Source organism: Larus michahellis, chromosome 10 (assembly GCF_964199755.1).
Source record: "Larus michahellis chromosome 10, bLarMic1.1, whole genome shotgun sequence".
NCBI lineage: Eukaryota > Metazoa > Chordata > Aves > Charadriiformes > Laridae > Larus > Larus michahellis.
In genome coordinates, this window is record NC_133905.1 from 17,652,369 (window position 1) to 17,673,972 (window position 21,604).

General features: G+C 50.2%; 1 long non-coding RNA gene across 1 annotated transcript; it reads left to right on the forward strand.

Annotated features, from left to right (window-relative positions):
* The first annotated feature begins 6,499 nt into the window (after positions 1-6,499).
* Positions 6,500-20,970, forward strand: LOC141749523 (uncharacterized). Its single transcript, XR_012589389.1, has 5 exons — positions 6,500-7,337; positions 7,906-8,133; positions 11,880-12,069; positions 13,224-13,376; positions 19,353-20,970. It is a non-coding gene; the product is annotated as an uncharacterized LOC141749523 (long non-coding RNA).
* Positions 20,971-21,604: the final 634 nt, after the last annotated feature.

Consider the following 21,604-nt stretch of genomic DNA (forward strand, 5'->3'; position numbering starts at 1 on the left):
GGCATAGCTGCAAAAAGGGGGCAGACGACGACCGGGATCAGCCCAGCTCGTGAGTCAGGTCAGGCTGGAAAAGAAAGGAAAAAAAACAACTTCAACCCAGGAAAACAATGGGGGAAATTAAATGGAAACTAGGACCACTGAGTTCCTCCACCCTTCCCCAAGGAGAGCGGTAGAGGGCAGTTCCCAAAATCCAACATCTGTTTTAACTCAATTGTATCCTCTGAGAAATGTCTTTTTGCTGTTAGATGTGCAGCTCCTGCTGGAGTGGCTTCCTTCTCTTCAGCTGGAGCCGGGGACAAAGGAAAGAATCATTGGTAATGAGCTATTTATGGAGAAATTTATCTTGATATTTCCGTCACTAGTACAACACAAGGCAGCGCTGCAACTTTCCTACCATGGTTAAGGACGGCACTTGGAGGAGGTTGGGAGCCTCGAGGTCCTGCGAGTGGTAGGAGCATGTTTCGGCATTGCTTGTTTGCAAGAGAAGAACCCGATTTGCATTGCTGGAAAAACAGCCATGCAAAAAACCACAAAAACCCGTCGTTCTGGTCAGGCCCTTGGATTTTGTCAGGATTTTTTGAATACTCCTTCACAATTAAAATTCCCAGTGCGTTGTCTTGCTGTTTGCAAGGCTGATTGGGAAGGTGCAGGTAAACTGGCAAGTGGGATTGCCCCGAAGCATCAAACTATCTTTAATTAGCCCACCTGGACTGCAGGAACATGGTTAGCTGGCAGCACATCACCCCTCCCGGTACATTAGATACCGCACAGTGGCTTAGTCACACTGGAGAAGTAAATGGCTCCCAACTTGCTGAGACAAATTCCTCCCAGCTTTAATTAGCTGTGAGGTGCTGGAGTGCCTAAAACTCTCACCTTGCCCGTGTTTACACTTGGTGCATCAGTCCAGTTTGGACACAGGTCTCCAAATATTTGCAATTAGCAAACATTGCTAAGTTTTGCCGTTCCAGCTCTCTGCAATTAGCTGGAGAACACAGGCTAGTATCCCCAGTCTTTTCAAAAACAAAAGGACGGATGCTCAGGTCCCAGGACTTCAGCAGTAGAGGCAGAGCTGCTCGTGCGGCTTCTCTGCTGTGTGCTGGCTCCCTGTCACCCCCAAAAAGAAGTGACAGAGGGAGAGGCTTCTGGCACCCCCAGGATGGAGCGGGGACCATGTAGCAGGAGCTGCTAATATAAATGAAGGAGCCCTTAATGCTTAAGGCTTAATCCTTCCTTTGTTGTCAGTTTTTATACCACGTCTTGGAAAATCGGTTGCAGATGATGTGTGCCCATGGACAGTGCTTGTTTTTGCCGGAGTGTCTGTGACAGAGCTGGCTCGGTGGGAGGCTGGTGTTATTTTGACCGCCTGAATTGTCACCCCTGGGTGTCCCTGCACAAGCTGGGGTGCAGGAGTCGGTCAGTTCTTGGAGGTGGGGCTGAAGCCAGCGCAGGCTGGAGGGTGCCTGGGGGTGATTTGGTTTCGCTGTGACTTCGAGACAAGGTGCTCTTGTCCTGGACAGCTTGGGCAGTTCTGTTTGGAAATGGAGCATCTCTACTCATCTTGTGATGTTTGAGGAAGCTCTCCCCTTTCCACATCTCCTGCCTTCCCATCGCATTTCTCTTACTGACATGATGACAGCCAGGTAACTGAGGTGTTTTGAAATGAGCCTCCATAATTCTGGTGGTGACGTGAAGGTTCCCAGTCCAGCCAGCTCGCACTTGCCAGCAGTAGACTTAGCACTTCTTATCTGACAGCAAATGCACTGAAAATCTTAAAAACAATCTGCATTTTAACCTTGGTCACACTAAACAGCTTTCAGGATGTAGTGATACATTTTGCTGGTTGCAAAAAGCACTATTGACAGTTGTTAAATAATTATGTTTAATTTGCACTAACAAAGCGCACAAAATCCACGTCCCATAAACTGTGCCAAAGATAAGCGTTGCTTTTATATGTAGACGTACAAGGTTAATTTAAAGCTCTGAAGTCTGCTGACCCTCCAGCTTGTTGCACAACCTTTCATACATGTGTGAAAATGGACGTGAGAGGCAGTACGCTTGGGTTTACCTGTTCGTACTGGCAGCAGGGAGCTGCAGTTGCTCTGGGGGGATGGATGGGTTTGAACATGCATGGCACTAAGGCACGCACTTGAAAACTTCCAGCTCATAAATACTCATTCTCTGTTCCAGAGGCGCTCGTCTGAACCTGACTGCAGTGAGCCGGATAAGGGCTACGACACTCGTCTTCGTGTTGGTTGGTAACGACTGCAGCGCTGATGGCCAGAAGCGCTGGGCGGCACGCAGCAGCCATGGCAGTGGCCACGGAGCCCTCGCCAGTGGCAGCGCTGCCTTGGTACCGGCAAAGTGGCCCTGGGACGGTGAGGGGACACTTGGGTCTGTAGCAGGGGAGGGGACTGTTCTCAAGCTAAACAGAGCTTGAACTGATACTTTATACCTCCCGCCCAGACTCAAAAAATGGGAGCCTCGGTCACAGGGGTGTTCTCCTTTGTCAAGCTTCTGCAGGGCTTGGTTGTAGCAAAAAGTAAGCCCAAGCCCCGAGACAACATCTGTGTCAAGGACCTGATGGTTGGTAATGGTTGAGCACATATATTTGAGCCAACACAAGCCAGTGATGGGGGGAGCAATCCCATGACACAGCCTCATGGGTTTCTGACTGTGTTACAGCAGCGTGAAGGAAAAGAGGGGCAGGAACAGGAGGAGGGGACGAGGAGGTGACCCTGCTGGCAGGAAAGCAAAGGCCTGACCCTGGTAACGCGGTTCATTGTGGTGGTCTGCTCTTTGGGACCCTCCATCCAGCATCAGGTCCGTCACCTTTGCGGGAGGTGCTGCCCAGCTCCTCTTGCCCAGCCGGGTGCTGCTGGGACAGTCGGGCTTTGCCACTTGCCTTGTGTTGCCCCTTGGAAAGGCATTTGCTGCGTTTGGCGTTGGTTGGGATAGTTGGGAATTGAGAGGGTTTTCTATTCTGCAGTCATCAGTGGCTGAAAGGCACAAGTGCTGTAGTACCTGGTGTTTTGTCTCCCATCTACTCTGGGCTGTAAGATTAATAAGCCAAAAAGGGAGTAGAGCATTGCATCTACCCTTTCTCCCAGCATGGGTTAGGAAAAACAAAAGGATAAATCAGGAGACATTTCGGCACTTACCTCCTGTTTTTACAGAAATCACTATACATTACAAGTGCCTTTGCATATTTTATAGCACTTTAAAAAGCCAGTGTAGCTAATCTGGAAGTTGGCTTGTTCAGAGAAGCACAAAACATGTGCAGCCATAAAAATCCCTCATTTGATGCCAAGCTATTGCATTTTCTAGTGTCTGAAAGGCAATCACTATTGCACATCCAAAGAGTTTGGCTTGACTCCCCCCAGCTCCTCGTGGTTGGTGAGAACAAAAACACCAGCACAGCATCTTGAAAAGTTGTGTTGTTGCCATATGGTACAGATGTTTCGGTAGCAAAGGCAGCCTCCATCCAAGGGCTTGCCTTTGGAAGAGAAGCAGCATGCTTTCGCCCAGTTGGGGAAAAAAAAAAAAGCAGTCCAATTAAAAAGGACAGGGATAAGCAAGGCAATGCCAAAAGCTTGGAGAAGTAATGCTCCTGGGACAATTAACGTCCCCCTACAAACAAAGACATGCGGTTCATGGGGGGTTTGGCTTGCAAAAAGGTGTCCCGAGTCCCTGAGAGCTAGTGAGGGGTTGGGTATTCATAGGGTTTCTCTCCTCTGTTTGGTTCTTATTACTACAAAATGTGTGGGAATTTGTTTTCTTTGGAAAAGCTCCTTCTCTGCCTAGTTTCATTGAAGGTGCTCAGGAGGTTCAGGGGTTATCAATGGTATCTATGAGATGTGTATGTGCACACACAAACACTCAGTGTGGTCACATAAACCCCCTTTCCTATGCTAAAAACGTGGCAACTCCAAGTGCTTGACTCAACATTCAGTCTTTGAAGATGGTTCCCATGTCCCCTTCCTCTCTTCACTTGGGTATTTGGTGCATTTGATTGTTGGAGGGAAGAGGAGGAAGACAAGCCTTGGGGTTAATGGAAAGGGATGCTGGTTGTCTCCAAAGCTCTTCCTCTGCCCTGATTCAAGTGATGGCTGGGTCACTTTGGTCCCTCTTCTGCCGCAATGAACAGCTTGGCCCAGCCAAAGTATGTTATCCTCTTCAAAAAAGGTCCCAGCCACGGGAGGAAAGCCGTCTTCAAACAGGGAAGGGGGTCAGACGTGCTGGGTGTGCGGGTCCAGCCAAGGGGGCAGCTGTGAGCTGGCCCACGTGGCAGTGGCAACCTGTTCAGCTGGTACAGAGGACAGCTGGGATCTGGCAGTAGCAGTTGGTGCGTTTCCTGACGGTAACCTACTTAAGGGGAAGGCTGAAATCTGTTGCAGGAGCAAGCAGCCAGCAGCGTTGGGTGCTGGTGGAAGAAGGAGCACAATTCAGACACCTGAAGGCATCTCCCTGTAGGAGAATTACCTTCCCTATAAAGCAGCAGGCATTGCTCTTAAGTGTTATCAAGCTTAAATCGGTTCCCTAGGTGACATCCTGGTAAGTGGATTTCCCAATTAAGCACATCCCGATTAAGTGGGATGTACTGTAATTACAGAGTGCTCAGCGCTAGGAGCAAATCAGATCCGTTTGCAGCAGAAGGGCTGGACCAAAGCTCTTCCCCAGTCTGGAGTGGGTTGTACCAAGGCATTTCTGTAAGCGTGAAGGTGGGCAGGCAGGAGATGGGATTTTGCAGCCACCCCCGCCGTGCCAGTAGGCATGTTTCCTGCAGAAGGAACATGCTGGAGGAAACCCTGATGCCATATCTTTAAACCCTTTGATATGAGAGCAAGTTCCTTTTGAGGTTGAACTCCCGTGTCTCGGGCTAGTCTGTGATCCTCGGGGTGAAGCCTTTGCTCCTGCCAGAGACATACCTCTTAGCAGATACGGTTGTGCGGTTACCGTGTAGGGAAACAGTGGATCTTCCTAAGGAGCAGAGGCTGTCAGATGCTGCTGCCATCCTCCAGGCAGACATTACAGCCCTTCAGAGCCAAATTCCCTTTGCACAGCCTGAGGGAGGTGGTTCTTGCTTCACAACTCCCCCTCCCCATCCCTCTGGCTTTCTTTTTGAAGGTATTTGGCCCCCAGCGTGAAGTCCCATGGTCCTAGAGTCACACCTGGGCTATGTAAGCCCGTTCCTCTAATGCTTTGTGGTTCTCAGCTGCTGTTGGGGCATCACGGGGAGAGAGAAAGAAGATGCTCCTTTGTTCGCTGGCTGTTAGTGAAAGGAATAACTGAGCGTTTGCTGCCTTGGACGGGTCAGGGCATTTTTGTCTGGCTGGGGATATGAAATCTGATTGGAGACCTTCTGGGAATTAAGTGGTCAAGGCAACACCAAAATGCTGGAGATGGGACATCAAGTGTAGATGTGGTGCAAAGGGAGGTGAAGTCTGTGCCAGGAGGGGTGCGTGGCACAGGAGCATGGCCGCTTTGGACCTGGAGCCAGACCTGAACATGGACCCTCAGACCGGGCCAGCCTCTAGCTTTACCACTCGCCAGGTTTACCCAGCCACCCCAGGATCCTTCATTCCCACTTGGCTAGGAGGAACGTAAGTGCAGGGCAGCACACTTTCCCTCCAGGCTCCCAGACCCCTAGGTCATGCCCGCTGGTGCACATCTTTTGTGGCTGTGGTGCTTCCAGGGGTCTTGTGCCTACGGGAAAGATGGCTAAAAAGCACTTACACCCACCACACCCATGTTCTTTACACGGTTACAGGGTGGGGGGCAAGAGCCCATCTAGTTCCCCGAGGTGAGACCTTATATTTTGGGGTGACGTATTACACGGTTTTTAGCTGCGGAGAGAACATTCCTGTAGGATAGCAGGGGAAGCCGATGAGCTGCTCCTACCTTTGAGAAGGTTAACCATGTGTACATCAATTGGCTCTGTCCCGTGTGGGTGTGGATTGATCCTGACCTCAGCAGCCAGTTGGCATTCCCGCTCGCTGGGCTCACCCATGGAGGGCATGCTGCTGCTGGCCTGCACCACTGCAGCACCTCAAACCCCTTGCTGATGCCTCCTCGCCTCCCGCTCTGCTCATCCCTCTCCCACCCCAGCAACTTTCCTGCTCCTGCCAGCCGGGCTGCATCATCCCCACGATGCTCCGTATCCGATCCCTCGGGCAGTGTCCGTGTCTCTGTGTGTGTGTATTCTACCCTCGCTCTGCTGCTTCTTCCCTACTGCTGGTTATGCAGTGCCACCCACTGGCAGAGCCTCCCAGAATTCCTCCTCTGCAGCTCTTCTCTGCCATAGGTGATGCTCCCAAGATGAAATATTAGAAGCTCTGGTGGGTGTAATTCATAGAGCGCGTCGCGAGGGTGCTGGCCCGGGACATCTGGAAACCTTCTGGCATCCTCTCCAGCGTATCTTAGTGTATGCTGAGCCCAAGCTGCAAGCTCGCTGTGCTGGCAGAGGCCCAGGTGTCAGCTCAGGCTGTGTTTAAGGCAACTCATATTGGCTCGCCCCAACCGGCCATCCAGCCCTGCGTCCTGCCTGCAGCGTGGCAGGGCAGGCAGCAGCAGCAGCAGGGTGGTTTCCCACCCCTGCTTGCTGGATGTGCTAAGTTGGTTTATGTAAGTTCTGCATTCATGTTTTCCCATGCAGGATAAAATACAAACCCCTGACTGACACCAAAACCCATGCTGTACATAAGGAGCATGCATCCCCATGGGGATTGTGCTCCCAGGGATGCGGGCTTGGGGACTTGTGCGGGAGGGGATGCTTTGGAGCCACTTCATTTAACAGTCAGCCTGGCCTCCGCAAATTTGCCTTGTCCTTTTCTCACCCCATTTATACTCTTGCCTCCATCCCCAGTTTGATGCCCAGTGTGAGTCTGGTCGAGAAACAGGAGGAGAGACAGAGCGAGGCAATTCTTGGGGCCTGTGCATCGTGAGCCGCCATGCGCAGGAGGCTGATGCCAGGCTGGTACCCAGGGAGGCAGCCGAAATCAGTAACTGCCTGGATGCAATCGCCATGTCAGTGCAGCAGCAGCAGCACAGATGGACTGCCAGGAACCTTCTCCCCAGCCTCGTAATAGGCAGTGAGTGTTTATTTAAAATAAAGCCTGACAAATGGCATGTTGGGGGCGTCAGGTCCTGGAGCACCGTCTTCCGAAAAGTATGAAAAGGCACCGGAGGGGAGCCTGGCACAGCCTCCCAGATGACAGTAATTAAAGGCTTTTGCACTCAGGCGCTGGGAGCTGCTCCTCTTGCAAATTGGCCTTGATTGAAGAGGAAGAGAATGATTAGGCTGAAGGGGAGCGATGGGGGTGGCAGGCGAAAACACCGAGGTAAGTCTCAATTTGTTTTCTGTAGGGTTGGATTATTTTTTTTCTCTCTTCCTCTCTCCCAAGCGGTGTCCGTGTGGGTGGAGGGAGCTGGGCTCCAGCTCTGCGCAGCCTGGTCTGGCTCTGCCTGAGCCGCTTGGGGGACTGAAAAGGAGCAGCTCAGCTCTGGTCCTGCCCACGCGGCCCCAGAGCATCACCCAGCGCATGGTGCAGCCGAACCTCTTCCGGAAAGCTCTCTGGGATGGGTGGCATCAGGGTCACCCATCCCTTTGCAGTGCTGGCAAAGGGGTTAACCCTGAGCTGGGCTATACCCCTAGCTCCCTATAGGGGCTATACTCCTATAATCCCTATAAACCCCAGGGGTTACAGCTCTTTCCCCTATTTTAAGTATAACGGGGATGTTGACAGCTTGTTCAATCCAGGTTTTACCACATTATTTGTTTTAAACCTCTGTTTTTGATAAAGTTGTCTGAATATATTTGGATTCAGTGCTAAGTGCTGTATCAGTGTGAGGGGCTCCTGCAGGGTAGCTGACAGCGTTACAGAAATACGCTCCCTTTTCTTCCTATAGGTTTGCCCCCTCTCAGACCATGAGCACCAAAGATGTCCCAGCTCTGGCTGCCCCTGCTGGGGTCCTCCATGGAGCAGTTTGTCTTGATAAACTCGGGGATGACACCACAGTGTGAGCACGGATGCTACCTCCGAACCCATCCAGCTGCTTCACAGCGCAGGGCCAAGGAACTGGTCCCAGATTCAACCGACAACCTCTGGCCCCCAAGTGCAGAGCATTAACAGACAGGTAAAGCAATTCAGCTCGAGTTATGGCAGGAGAGAGCACCTCTTTTGTCCTGGTGTGAAGGGTAGCTAAATAAATGGGGTTTGTTCAAGCAACTGTAAAAACTCTGGCACAGAGGTTTTGAGCGGCCAGCCTTGCTCAAGGAAGCTGCTGGCCCGGTCTGCAAATGGATCCCCTTGTCTGGGTCCAGTCCTGCAACCGCCAGACCCAGTGGCCAAACTCCCTGTGGGCAGATGGGGAAGCAGGCCTGGTGCCCTACATTTGGTGCTCGTTAATATTTGGACGAGATAAGTGGTGTACTTAATCTCGTGCAGCAATTGTGTTTGTTATAGGGCAATAACTCTGCAGGGTTACCATGAAATTCAACGTGGCTTATGAAAAATGCGGAGGCGGGGTTGCAAACCAAACCTCTGGCAGGAAAAAACCTTGTTGCATGGGGGTGAAACCTGTTTGAATCCAAAGGGTGATATGATTGAAGAAGGGACGGACGATGATGCCCATCCATCCCTACGTGCAGTACCGCAGCCCTTTCCCAGCAGCAGGGTGGGAGATGCTCTGCCTGGCCGGGCTCCGGCTCCTGCAGTGGCACTCAGCCACCCCAAATCCTTCCTGGCCTTTCGGAGGGGAAGCTGCTTGCTAGAGGGAGCAAGAGAAGTGAAAGAGGAAAAAACAAACAATTTGCTTCCAGCTCCTGCGGGCAGGGGAGGCAGTTACTATGTGAGCAAGGCTTGTGGCACCGTTTCATTCAGCACAGTAGTGTCCGTGTACCCGGACCCCCTTGCGCAGCAGGCTTTGTGCTCTTGAGGTCAGCTCCAAAACCTACTTTGAAGCCCATGGATGGTCCCTGAGCTTTGCATCCAGCCTTAAATATCCTACTAACGTCTTGCAACATGGCTTGTACGGCCACGCTCGGCAGCATTGCAGACGTGAGCAGCCGGCTGCTAGAGGAGCAGGTGGATTGTGTTGGAGGGACAATGACACTCCAGGTCCATACAGCCAAGAGGGATCAAACTGGCATTGAGGGGTGATCGGAGGCACCATGTTCAAGCCAGGCTGGATGCTCCTTTGAATCTGTGCGTGCTGCTCCTGGCAGTCACACCAGGTTGCCTTCAAACCTGCAGCACTTGAGGAGCGGAATCACATCCCAGGCTAGTTTTTCTTTCAGAAGGTGGAAAAGAAGAAGAGACTATGCTTTCTCCTCCAAACCAGAAGTGAAGCTGGATTCTCTTTCCTCCCCAAAGCATCCGGGTTCAGTCCAGACCCCGCTCTACATTACCAAGTGAGCAGCAGCATCTTGCTTGCTCCATCTCATCATCTCCATTTAAAACACCCTGAATCCTGGTCATGGTCAAGCTGAGCAGTGGGTTCAGCTGATTGCATTCAAGAACAGCACAATAAAACCTCCAGAAAATTATTTTTCAATTCCACATGCTCCCTCACAGCTGCCTTCAAGCCCTGTGCCGCATGTGGCTGCGAGAGGTTCCCAGGGGTGCACAGGGTTGGGCTGCGTAGGGGTGAAAAGGGGGGGTCTTTAACCCCCCCAGTGCCAAAAGGCACTTTTGTGACCCTGCTGCTCATCTCTCCCAGTTATGCACTGTTGTGACTCGACAGCAAGATGACAGAGGTTAGGAAAAGGCCTGGGATGGCTGGGATGTCGTTGCCATGGAAATCACGCAGTGTCTGGAATAGCAAGAACAAGAGCAACTCAAAAAGTAATGATCTGTCACATTGATTAAGGGGGAATCAGAAGGATTTTGTTTGGGGAAAGCCTCGTGCTTCAAGTAATGTGAATCCATATGCCACATCTCCCTGTTCGCCTCCCCCTGAAGGGCTCTGTCAACAGGAAATAATCTGATTTGTTTTGACCGGGGGTCTCTCTGGGGAGTACCGACGTGGTTCCTGCCCATCAGCTGCGCTGCACAACTCCGCCATCCCAGGATGAAAGGCACCAAGTCAATGCAATATTCATTCACTTCCTCTTCCCTCCTTCATTCATTTCTTCATCCATTCATCTGCTTCATTCACATTTCTCTGGCACTTTAATGAGCAGCGCTTAGCCTCTGCAGTCCTGCAGAGCCTTCCCCTGGTACGCTCTTCACTGCAGATGGCTGTCTTCAGGCTTATTCATTCTGCAGAGCAAACCTCGGCGCGGCTGGAGCGGGGTCGCCTTGTGCCCAGCTGGGCGCTTGGGTCTTTAAACCCCATGCTGAGCCCCTCGGGTTTTACTATTCCATCTTTCATGTCTTGATGTCCTGCTCTCAGGGACCGATTGAGCAGGGGTGGGTGGGTGATAGCCCCCGTGCGAGCTCCAGGCTCGGGCCAGGGGAGCCGAGCTGTGGGCCAGCAGTCACAGGGCGAAGGGCTTGGGCAGCGAGCAGTCACAAGCCATATGCAGGAGCAGAAGCAGGAGGCACACGTAAGCCCCAGGTTTTAGGGATTTTCCTCAGATGAGCATTGCCCATCCCTCCCATTGCCCAGCTTTGGGCACTCGCAAGCGTATGGGTGGGGGGAACAAGCACGTCTGCATTTCAGTGCCCTTTTTTTTTAAACCACCCCAGAGCAGGTTGGGGGTTCTTTCCCCAACATACGGGCATTTCTCTTGAAGAAAATAAAATGCCTGGGTAGTGGCTGGGTAGAAATCCAAAAAAGATTAAAAGGAGAAAACTGATTTTCCTGCCCATGATCTCACTAGTGGAAAAAGATCCTTTCCTCCCCCAGCCTGAAACACGCTTTTGCTGTGCGTGCGGGTGAGCTGTACTCCATCGCTCTCCAAATAGCTAAATGCATTTCTGAACCGAAGGAAGCAAACAGAAAACATCCGTTCTTTGTATAATGGAGAAAGCTTTCTCTTTTGTTCCCTGCTTTTTATCAAGTATCTGCTGCCATTATTGTTACTCACTGGGTTATTACCTCCGAGTGGCTACTTCCACCAGCGTGAGCTGGTTTATTGTCTGCTCAGAGCAATTATGGATTGGGATAATTCCTGCCGTGCTGTTTCATTGTGGAAGGATCCGCCGCGCTCCGTGGCCAAGGTAACTTGAGGTGATTAGTGCTGCCGAGTTACCCATCAAATTAATTAGGAGTGGGTGGCTGGTGCCGCGCCGTACACTGGGACAGAAGGATGAGCAGAGGTTGAACCCAGGCACCTTCTCGGTGTGAGAGATATACAAGGGAAGGCTTTTTCAGTGGAGCAGAGATTGGGGTTAGGTTTATTTCTAGGACTAGTTCATCTTTATTCTCTGGTTGACAAAGCGTTGGCCAATGCGTCCTCGCTCTGAGGGTGCAGGACCCCATTGCTGTGTGTGCATAGAGGACAGGAGTGTCCCTGCAGTCCCGGTGGAAGACCCTCGCTGTCTTGTTCGTTGCTCACATCTAGGAGGTCATTTGGTTCCTTGTCCTGTGCTGCAAAGATGAGAGGAGGAAAGCATTTCTCGTTCTGTGTGGGATTTCCCCTTAGGAACTGCCTCACCTTGCTCTTTGGAGAGGGCGAATAAGATGAAAACGTTTCTCTGAAGTTTGAAATCGAGACCTTCTCCTGGGCCTGGCGCATCTGCGGAGATCAGAGCCCCAGTGCTGTCGTGCGGCCTCTTTGAACCAGGGGGAGTTTCACCCCAGGCAGGAATATACACCTGGCTCCATGTTAGAGGGCTCAGCCTGCAGGTTGCAAAAGTACCTGGTTATTTTTGTTCCTTTGATACTTGATCGACTATCAAAATAACTTATTTTTTTTTTCCTCTTTAACTCCTTAGGAATCCCAAACAAACCTGCCACAGGTGAGGCACCGCCAAACCCCCCGGGTTGTCTGTGCACAAAAGGGGTCGGGTCATCCCTTGCGCAGCCCCGCGACTGCAGCCTCGTGCGGTGCAGGGTTTCTTCTGAAGACGGGAGGGCTTTGTCGTGCAAGAGGAGCTGTGTGGGTTTGGCAATCCAGATGCGCAGGTTAGTAACAATGTGTTTATACAATCACTTGCCTAGTAAATAAATACAGAAGTGTGACACTTTTAAGCGCTTGCTAAGGCCCTGACAAACACTGTTTTCCCACAATTAGTAACCTGTGGATTAGGAAGCTGTTATTTTTATTTATTATTAATAGCACACAATAAGGACGGATTAGCATGAAACTATAATGCCATCACATGCTCTCAAAATCCTCCATGCCAAGATCCCATACAAGTTCAGGACAAGTTGCAATGACCTTTTCTAAGGAGGATTGATAATAAGAAGTCTTTTTTCTTGCTGGCTTAGAAAAACTAACTAGCGAGGCTGAATCTCTGGGATTGTACGCATACATAAGGCATCACAAAACAGCTTTGTTCAGTTATTTATGCCATTATTAAGCTTGGCCCTCCATACCCACTGAAATCTCTAGGTGTCTGGACTGCACCTGACACAGAGAAGTCCTGCTGCACCCACTTACTGGAGCTCCTCTTGGGTTTGATACTAAGCCCATGCCCTGGGCTAGGTCAACATTTGCCCGTTTCCCAATATTTTCTTGTGCAGACCATGGCTTCATGCTTGCTTTGCTATTCTAATCTGGCCTGTCTGAACTCTCAGATATCCCTTCTGCAAGAAATTGATGGTTCACACTGATGTGAATCACACAAAGACTTCACCCCTTTCCTGCTGCAGGTTGGACCCTGGGAAATGTCATTTGGGGGTACGGGGACCAGGAGGTGGTAGGAAGCCACCTCTCTCCTGCTCCTCTCTGCTCTGCCTCTCATTCAGCTGAGGCTCTAAGGGTCTGGAAATCCCTCCTAAAGTTTCAAAGCACTCTTCTTTGTGTCCTCCCTTGTTGGGCTAAGTTCCCAGAGAAAGAGAAACAGTGGTCATTCACAGAGTGCACTACCCTCAGCATCATGGTGATGGCATCCGGGGACCTGTAGGACAACCCTGCCTTGCCTCATGGGGAGGCAGAGAGCAGGCAATAACTTTGGAGTCATTATGCTGCCCCTGTCGCCTGCTTTTCCTATCAGCTGCGTGAGACAAGCTCTCTTTTTCTGCTCAAAAAATTTCCCGGACCAAAGTTTCGCAGCTACTTTTGCCGTCCCAGAGTGCACTAAGGTATGGGCCATCCATGCAGATTTTCTCCTTAGGTAACTCGGTGCCTGAGCAGATCATTTGCGTCCAGGATGACTTGGAAGACACATGGAAGCCAGTGACCACCTGGAGCTGTAGATGGGGTCGATGGGCGTCGAGGCAGTAACATCTCAGGTCCAGACGGGCACCCAGCAGCGGCATCCTGGCAGGTGACTTGAGATCTCTATCAGATGGTAAGATAGTGGAGGCCTCCAAAGACTTTTCCTACATAAAGTTGGTGTCTTACATCCCTTTTCCCTCGTATTTTTGGCCCTTGGCCCGCACTTTCAGCATCTTTGCCTTGGCCCTAGCTTCTGAAACAGCCCTGGTGTTCAGCACGCTGTGTGAAGGTACCTCCTGAGTGCCCATCTGCATTCATGGAAATAGTCCTACCAGGACCTTGTGGCATTTGTAAATACTTAAATTTTGTGAGGAAATACCCTGTTTAAACTTAGGGTGATATTAACTCCGTCTTCTTTGTGTTCCCCCATGTTCCTGAGCTCCGTTCACCAGCCCTGGCCCCTGAGACAGCTCCACTGAAAGCAAATATGTCAGTCTTCACTGCACAGGGAATATTTTAAGGCTCTGAAAACAAAGTTTATTATAGCGAAGCTGCCAAAAGTGTAACCACTGCCATGCTAAAATATCCTCTCCTCCTACATTTGTAACGTGGGAGTCTTTTATATCCTCTTTACTGCTGCTGAACCATACATTTGTCTTGGCAGCAGATGTATATAGACTGGGACCTATTTCAGTGTCATGCAAAAGAGCTCTTAGGTTAAAAGATATATTACAGCTTACTGGAAAGCTTGAAATTAACTGCGTGATGATGCCACATGAAGATAAAGAACCAGCAATTTCATTGAATTGCGATTTTATCCATATGGGCTGAAGGTTTGAACTGCGTTAACATCTCCAAAGGTCTCCATTTGCCAAATTAACTCTTGAGTTTTGGGCAACTAGGTGGAGATAGGAGAAAGGTACCTCGTTTAACCATTTCCAGAAAAGCACTGCCGCCTCCTCCACTGTATGGGAGTAACCCAAAAAGAAGGCAGCCAAAGCACAACCCCTGCTCCAGCCATCGCTGGACATCGCGGGGCCTTGGGGGAGGCCATCCGCTTCCTTTGCTCTCAGGCGCGGTGGCAGGAAAGACTCAGTCAGTCCCTACGAAGCTCTGCTGTGGTTATTATTAATACCAAACCCATAAATGTTAGTACTCCAGTGGCCAAATTCCTCTGTGGTGCTGACAGAGCTCTCACAGCCCTCGCATTTAAGCAGCGGCACCGAAGGCGTCCTCGGATGGCCCAGCATTCCCTCGGGCGTCTGGCAGCGGCAGGCAAAGAGTTAACGATGGAAAAACATGTATAGGTTTAGGGGAAGGATTTTTTTTTTAAATATATGTTTTTTGCTTCACATCTGAGCTCTTGGCACAGTGTCCCCCGCCTCTAATCACACCTTATAACTGCAGTTTAAATCAAAACCCACAAGGCTGGACCAGTTGGATCCAGTTTCTATTAAGCCATTTGATCTGCGACTGAGCAGACTTGCTGTCACCAAGCCAGTCCCCTGCCTGCGCCTCTACATAATGAGGCTCCTGCGGCAGCCTGCCGCTCCCCGCTCAGTGCAGGGGAATCCATGAAATACCGGGTATTTCATGGACACGTCCCCCCTGCACCATCTCTCTCCGCCTCTCGCCCCCTCCCCAAGCAGCCGGATGGTGAAGCACAGCCGGCGGCTGCACCGGCGCAGGGAGGAGGCTCTTGCCAGCCTGTTGGAGCACATTTTTAAAGCTTTGGCCATTTAATAAGTAAAAAAAAAAAAAAAAAAAAAAAATTAAGTCCTCTTTTTGTTCCTCACTGCAATTTGTTCGAACGTTAACCCCTTGAAAAGGTTGGTCGGTGGTTTTGTTATTAAGGGCGCTGTGCGGCCGTGAACGGGTATGCGGCTGCCTTTAATAAAAGATGAGATCTCCTCCCCTTCGTGGTGCATCGCTTCTCCGACAGACCAGGGCTTGGTGCCACAGCTGATAACGTTGCCTGGGCCCCCTTTTGCTCTCTGTTGGTATTAGTAAGGGAGCTGGTCTCCTGGTTTTATAGACTTAAAAAAAAAGTCACTGTTTATTCCTTAAATTAACGCACCCACTGATGCACACATCAGCAATAGGAAGGAAATGGTCTCAGACACAATCTCAGCCGCCTCCGTCCTCTCCATCGCTGCTCCCGGGACCCTTATGTATGCAGGGCAGGAGGATGGAGGGAAGCGATGGCTCAGCATCCAGGACTGCATCCCCAGCCTTCTGGTTTAGCTCCTTTTTGCAGCCATTTTGAACACAAATAAAGCAGGAAAAATAGCATGCAGCCGTAGAAATCCAAGCCAGTCTCCTCAATCAGATGTGTTTGAAAGCAGAATTGCAGCTGCAACAGGGAAGGAGTATATTCACCCACATTTCCTGCCTTTTTTTTAATCGATCTTTTAAAAAGCACTGCTTTGAGTAGGAAGTTTGTTTGGGTGAAATTATTGAGGGTTTATTCTATTAATGGGATTTTTTTTCTTTCCCTTCACATGTCACTGAACTGCACAAGACGGCCACAGACTCCAAACTCTGAATCCCCATTTGAGGACTCTGAGCTCCTGAGGTTGATTTTACGGCTTCAATAATAGGGAGAATTATGTGAATTGGTGGCAGAAGCAAGTTATATGATGAGTGGAGAGAAAAATGGCTCCGGAGGCAGGTTACTGCTTGAGACAAGGCTGCAGCAGGCGACGGCGCCCGGCTCTCCCAGCAGAGATGGCTGCAGTGAAATAACCCAAGAGGTCCTGGTTAAAATTAATTGAGTTAATTAATTGAGCAGCTGTGGCATGGCTATTTTCTCTGCATGCCCTGGCTCTTAGTCCTCCTCTCCAAGGGGGGAAAGTGCCGTTGAACCTGTTTATTGGCAATGCTGGTTCTGTGAAGTGGAGGTTGTCACGTTCAGTGTCCCATCATCTCTGAAATGATCAGGCATCGCAGGTGCCTGAGCCTCAGCTGGGAACGAGGAATTTTAGACCTTGCGACAGTATTTTCTAGATGCAGAGAATTGAGAGAAGGAAATACTCTGGAGAGTTGCTATGTTAGTGTCTGCAGAGGGATGGCATTGCCTCCCCTCCGCCTGCCCGGAGCCCAGGATGGGGACATGGTGCTGGGTGGCACATGCAAGGGGAGGGCGGGCTGGGTGCACGGTGCTCTTCAAACTCCTCAAAAATGGTGTAAACCCGGATCTTCACTTTCCTTTTGTTACGTGCAGCAGGTCAGGTCCTGCTCTGGAAGTCACTGTGTTGCAGACCAGACACGTAGCTGATGGAAACGCTGCTGCTGGCCCATGGAAGGGATTTTGGGGTGGGGTGGGGTGGTTTTTTTTCAGCCAACCCATTCAGGAAAGAATAAGCTTTTATTTTCTTAGCCGTCACTTTTTGCAGCATGTGTCAGGCTAACAATGGCTGGGTATTCCTCTGAGGCTGTAAAATAAGCTCATTCATCCTTTCTCTATATTTGTAGGGAGAACAAAATAAAAAAACAAAACACACAAAAAAAAAGGCAAACCCACTGAGCTACTGTTTGGTCTCCAGACGGAGCCTGTGGTGCGGCACCAGCAGCCAAGCACTGCTCTGGGTCAAACATGAAGGCAACGTGCTGTTTGTGTTCACCCCACCGCATGGATGGAGGGCGAGGGAGAAGGAAGGAATGTCAGTGGGAGCCTCTTGTGGGCTCCTCCTCGCCAAGGGGAGCCTCCCTCCCGCCGCCTGTGCCGGAGCTCTGTAATTTCCAGCAGGATCATGTTAACCACGGACCGTGCAGGGAGCAGGGCTGGGGTTTCAGTCCGTGGCCACCTTCCCGTTGAGTCAGGGCTGAATCACCACTGAACACAAAGGGCTGGAGATGCTGTTCTGGTGGAGGTGGTGGTGGGAGCTCCACCTGCATCAACGGTGGGGATGGACGGGGGGTGCTGTCACTTGGCATGTGGCTTTGTGGCCTGATGTTGCGTGGCACTGAGATGCAGCGGAGGCCGGAGGGGAAGATAACAAAGTGACATGTATGTCTTTGGAAGGAGAGACAGCAAACGAGTCACCTGACTCGCTGGGAAAGGGCTTGGTGGGGGATTTGGGTGCTACCCCAAAACTCCCTGCCAGTGGCAGTGACAAGTGAAGGCAAAATCTCCAGCGTGGCTGTGGGAGGAGGACGGCAGCACTGCAAACAGTTTACCTGCCAGGAGCAAAATGCTAGAGAAAGTGTATTCAAGCATTTGGAAAATCTTGTGGGATTTTCTGGGAAAAGTGGTTTAGTACACGGCAATCCTGGAGAGGGGTGGGAGCAGCAGTTGTGCAGCTGCAGGTAGAGGTGGACGCGCACTGAGACGAGACCTGAGCCCAAATTTCAGAGCTTGTGAGCAAACACTGAAATCCTGGTGGCCAGTCTTAGCTGAAACGCAGACCTCACCAAAAATTAGGTGAACTCATGGGCACTCGAACCGAGGCACTTAAAACAAGGGTGTCTTGTCACTTGTGTCTCTGCTTGGCCCCAAGCTCTGTCTGCGTCGCTTCCCGTTAGAGATTGTGCTGATGGGTTTGAACTTTGTATGGGGAAAGGAGGTTGCGGGTGCTTAAAAGAAAGGCAAAAGCCTGGAGAAATGGTCTTGAGAGGGATCGAGCTAGACTGGATTGGATTGGAGGATCAGGATTAACCTTCACACAGTGGTTTCCCCCCTTTCCATGGAAATTCCAAGAAACACCAGCTCTCATTGGCACTGCAGCTGTCTTGAAGGTCTCGAGATGTCAGACCTCAGCACCCACCTCATTTCTTTCCAGGTTTGAGCAGATGCTTTATCTTGACTAGTTTGGGCTAACTCATTGGCACATCCCAGTGTTTTTGCTGGCAGGGAGGTCTGGCCGGAGCTGCTTGACCTGGGGATGCAGTTCAAGAGCAGGAATCACACCTGGGGAGAAAAAGGACTCATGGGAATGGTTGAAGAAGGGAAGGAGTAGAGCAGACATCCCTCCCGTCCTTCCAGCAGGTTTAAGGCCTATTCTTTAGTGTGTTTTACTGGTCCAAAAGCAGAGCGACCATTCATCCTGCTGAATTCCTCCCAGATTCTCCTGTTGTAGCATGACCAGTATGAATGCCAGCAGCTGGAAGACTGAAATAGCAGCTACCATTGCTTAGGCCCCACTGATTTGTCCTGTGGTTTTTCCATGTCCTTTAATCTCCAGTAAATAATCCCTCACTTCCTTGCGGTCTTTCTAATTCCATGCTCTGTGCCGGTGCTTCCTGTAAACAGCGGGGCTGGTGGCCCATGCATGGCCACTGCCGTGTAATTGAGGCTCTCCTCAGCCGTGCAAAGGGCATGTGACAGGGCTGTTTTTCAGGCTGGATGTGGCCGTGTCCAAGTGCTAAATAATGGAAATGCCTCATTCTCCTCTCCATCCATCCAGCCAGGAGAAGTCAGGCCTAGCTCTGATGAGGCTGGTGAATAATACAAGTGTAAAAACAGCATGTGTGAGAGCATCAGGTCTTGGCACCCTAATATTATGCTGTCTGATCTCCAGCAATCATGATTAGGCCAGCACTTGAAAGCAAAATTGGACTAAATTATGGGCAATGAGGTCCCTCCAGCATACGTTTGCACTGGTGCTTGCTCTTCCGTGCAGGAGCCTTGTCCTGTGCAGAAGCTGTGATCAGACCTTGCTTAGCCCTTAACTGCCACATCTGTGGTCTAAAATTTTGAGGGGAGTCCTAAAATTAAAGAAAGAGATGAAAGACCTGTGCTGAATAAAGGCCTTTTCTGACGTTTGTCGCCCCATGGGCTTGATCTTTTGCACTTTTGTAGGTAAGAGGCCTCTAGATCCTCCAGGGCACTCTCGACAGCAAGTGAGGTTGAGAAGGCATTTTTTCCAATCAAAATATCTTCAGCTGCTTTATGGCTCCCAGAGCTGTAAGATTTGTGTATCAGATACCCATCCTTAAGCCTAAGAGAATTAATTTTCCCCAGGTGAGTTTGTGTTAAACGGATGGTGGATCAAAGCGGGTTGTGAGAAGAGCTGGGCTGGGCTTTTCGGGTGGTACAGCTTTTCCTCCTGTCTGAAAGCTCATCTTTCTGGGTTTATGTTGACAGGTGGATCCCTGCACAGATACCCAAGGAACCAACAAGCCATTTTTGCAGGAACATCTTTGCTCCCAACGTATCTTGGGCTCTCACTTGCGTTTATCCTGCCCATCTTTGCACATGGGGTGTCTGCACATGCCCAGCTGGAAGATGAGGATGTGAGTGTGCTTATGGAGGTGGTTCTGGAGATGGATGGGTGCAGTCCTACCACCCCTGCCAATATTTGCAGCTTGCAACATTAATGCTTATGGTATTTACAGCAAAACACAACCATAAGAGGGGTCTTATAACCAGATGGTTAATGCGTACTGCTTCCCAGCATGGCTGCTTCCAGAAATCTCCACGTTTTGATGTGCTGGCTATTTCAAGTAAGCCCCAGTTTATGTATTTTCTTTTCATAAGCTCTCCACAGCCAAGCTGCGACAGCTAAGAGAAACCCGCTCAGTCTTTCAGTGATAACATCTCAATTATCAGAGCACTGCCTTCTTGCACATGAGGGTTGTGCGTGCGCGTGTTGACACTCCTTAAAGTATTTTCGGAGCTGAAGCATAAGCAGGGACTCAGCTTGGTGTGGCATTGGGGACGCTGAAAAAAACGCCAGGAGGGAAAGGCCAACCTCAATTTGTGTCATTTAATGCCACTTAACGTCTGTCACCTTGTTTAGAACAGGACAGTCAATAGCAAACATGTAGTAGAGCCAAGTTTCCTCATTAAATGCTAACAACGCAGTTGTACCTCACCCTGGTGCTTGTATCGTAGGGAATTGTGTGCATCCTGCAGTTGGATGATGTGCTGAGACGCACGCCGTGGGTATCCTGCTCCGTGTGCTCTGCTGTTGAATAAAGGAAGCCGGGAGGGCTGATGCCAGGAATCACATGGGAAATCTGGGTTTCTGGCTGCCCACACAGCTCCAGCATGACCAAATGTTGGCAGGAGCGATCCCAGAGCATCCCCTGGAGATCAGATGGGCAGAGGACTGGGAATTGCTGGTTTTTTTCATGACCACCTTTCCCTTGCAAAGTAGATGCCACATTATCACTAGGTTGAGCTGTTGGCTGCAACGGAGCCGTACTCAAAATCAGACAAATCCAAAGCTGTTAGATCTTTCCCTAAGTCCTCTTGAAAGCATCACAGGTGTAGAAGAAATTACACCATTCTGTATGGATTCATGCCTGCTCTCATGGATCTCCCTGGCCTCAGGCTGACCATGTGCCTCCACTGCTCCATTTTTTCCAGCAGTGGGGATGTGAGAAGCCTCGAGAGGGACAGAAAGGCTTTGCCCGAGCAGCAGTAGGAGCCCTTGAGACCAGAAACCAATAATCCTTGCCTGGAGCTGGTCTCTTTGGCTCCAGGCACTGCTGAGTTTGCTGGTGGAGAAAACCACTGCACTGGATCAAACCACTGTTAAAGCAGACTTCACAAATGTGAATAGCTAGTGGTCAAAAAGAGCTGCCAGACTCCTGCTTTCTCAGTAACTAATAAAAGTGCTTTTTAACACAATTAATGTGATGTCTTGCTAAAGATTGAAGGAAATTGGAATTGAGACATTTGTATTTTGACAGACTCTGTGGAAAACTTCTGTTCAGACTGGTAGGAATGAAACCAATAAATTTCTGAAGAAACTTTCTGAATTCAGCCTTCAAGATAATAGATAGGCTGTTCTGACTGCGGATAAATAAACTTTGTTTTTATAAGCGTTTAAAGACCTTCAGGATGACGAAGTGGAACATACTTCAGGTCTCCAAAGATGGGAAGTGGCTTCTGAGTCAAATGCCCTCCCGTGCCAGGGCTCGTATTTTAGACTGAGATCACTCTTTTGTGACTTGTTGACAGGTTTTTTGTTGTACTTTGAAGAAAAAAAGGGAAAACGTCCCAGGCTGAAAATAGCAGTGAAACATTCCCCAACTGGCCAACCTGTTCTTCAAGAAAACTTCCCAGGGAATGTAAAGCTCTAGCTGCAGCCCTGAAAATGACAGCTAATAAAAGACACATCAAGTGATGATTGGGGTGAAAAAAAACTATTTTGGGTGACAACAGCCCCTGCCTGAGGAGTAGTGCTCATCTCTTATCTCATGGTGAAGGTGACCACCTGAGGAAGGAAAGAAGGTAGGTAGGTTGGTTCCCACCAGGAAACACTTAGAGGATGGACTCTCAAGGTGGGAGCAACTCAGTCCTTTTTTGCCTCCCCCTCTTGTGAAGAACAACCCTACTTGCAATTCCTGCTCTCTCTGGCAGCAGCCGCAGCCCTCCCAAAGGCAGGT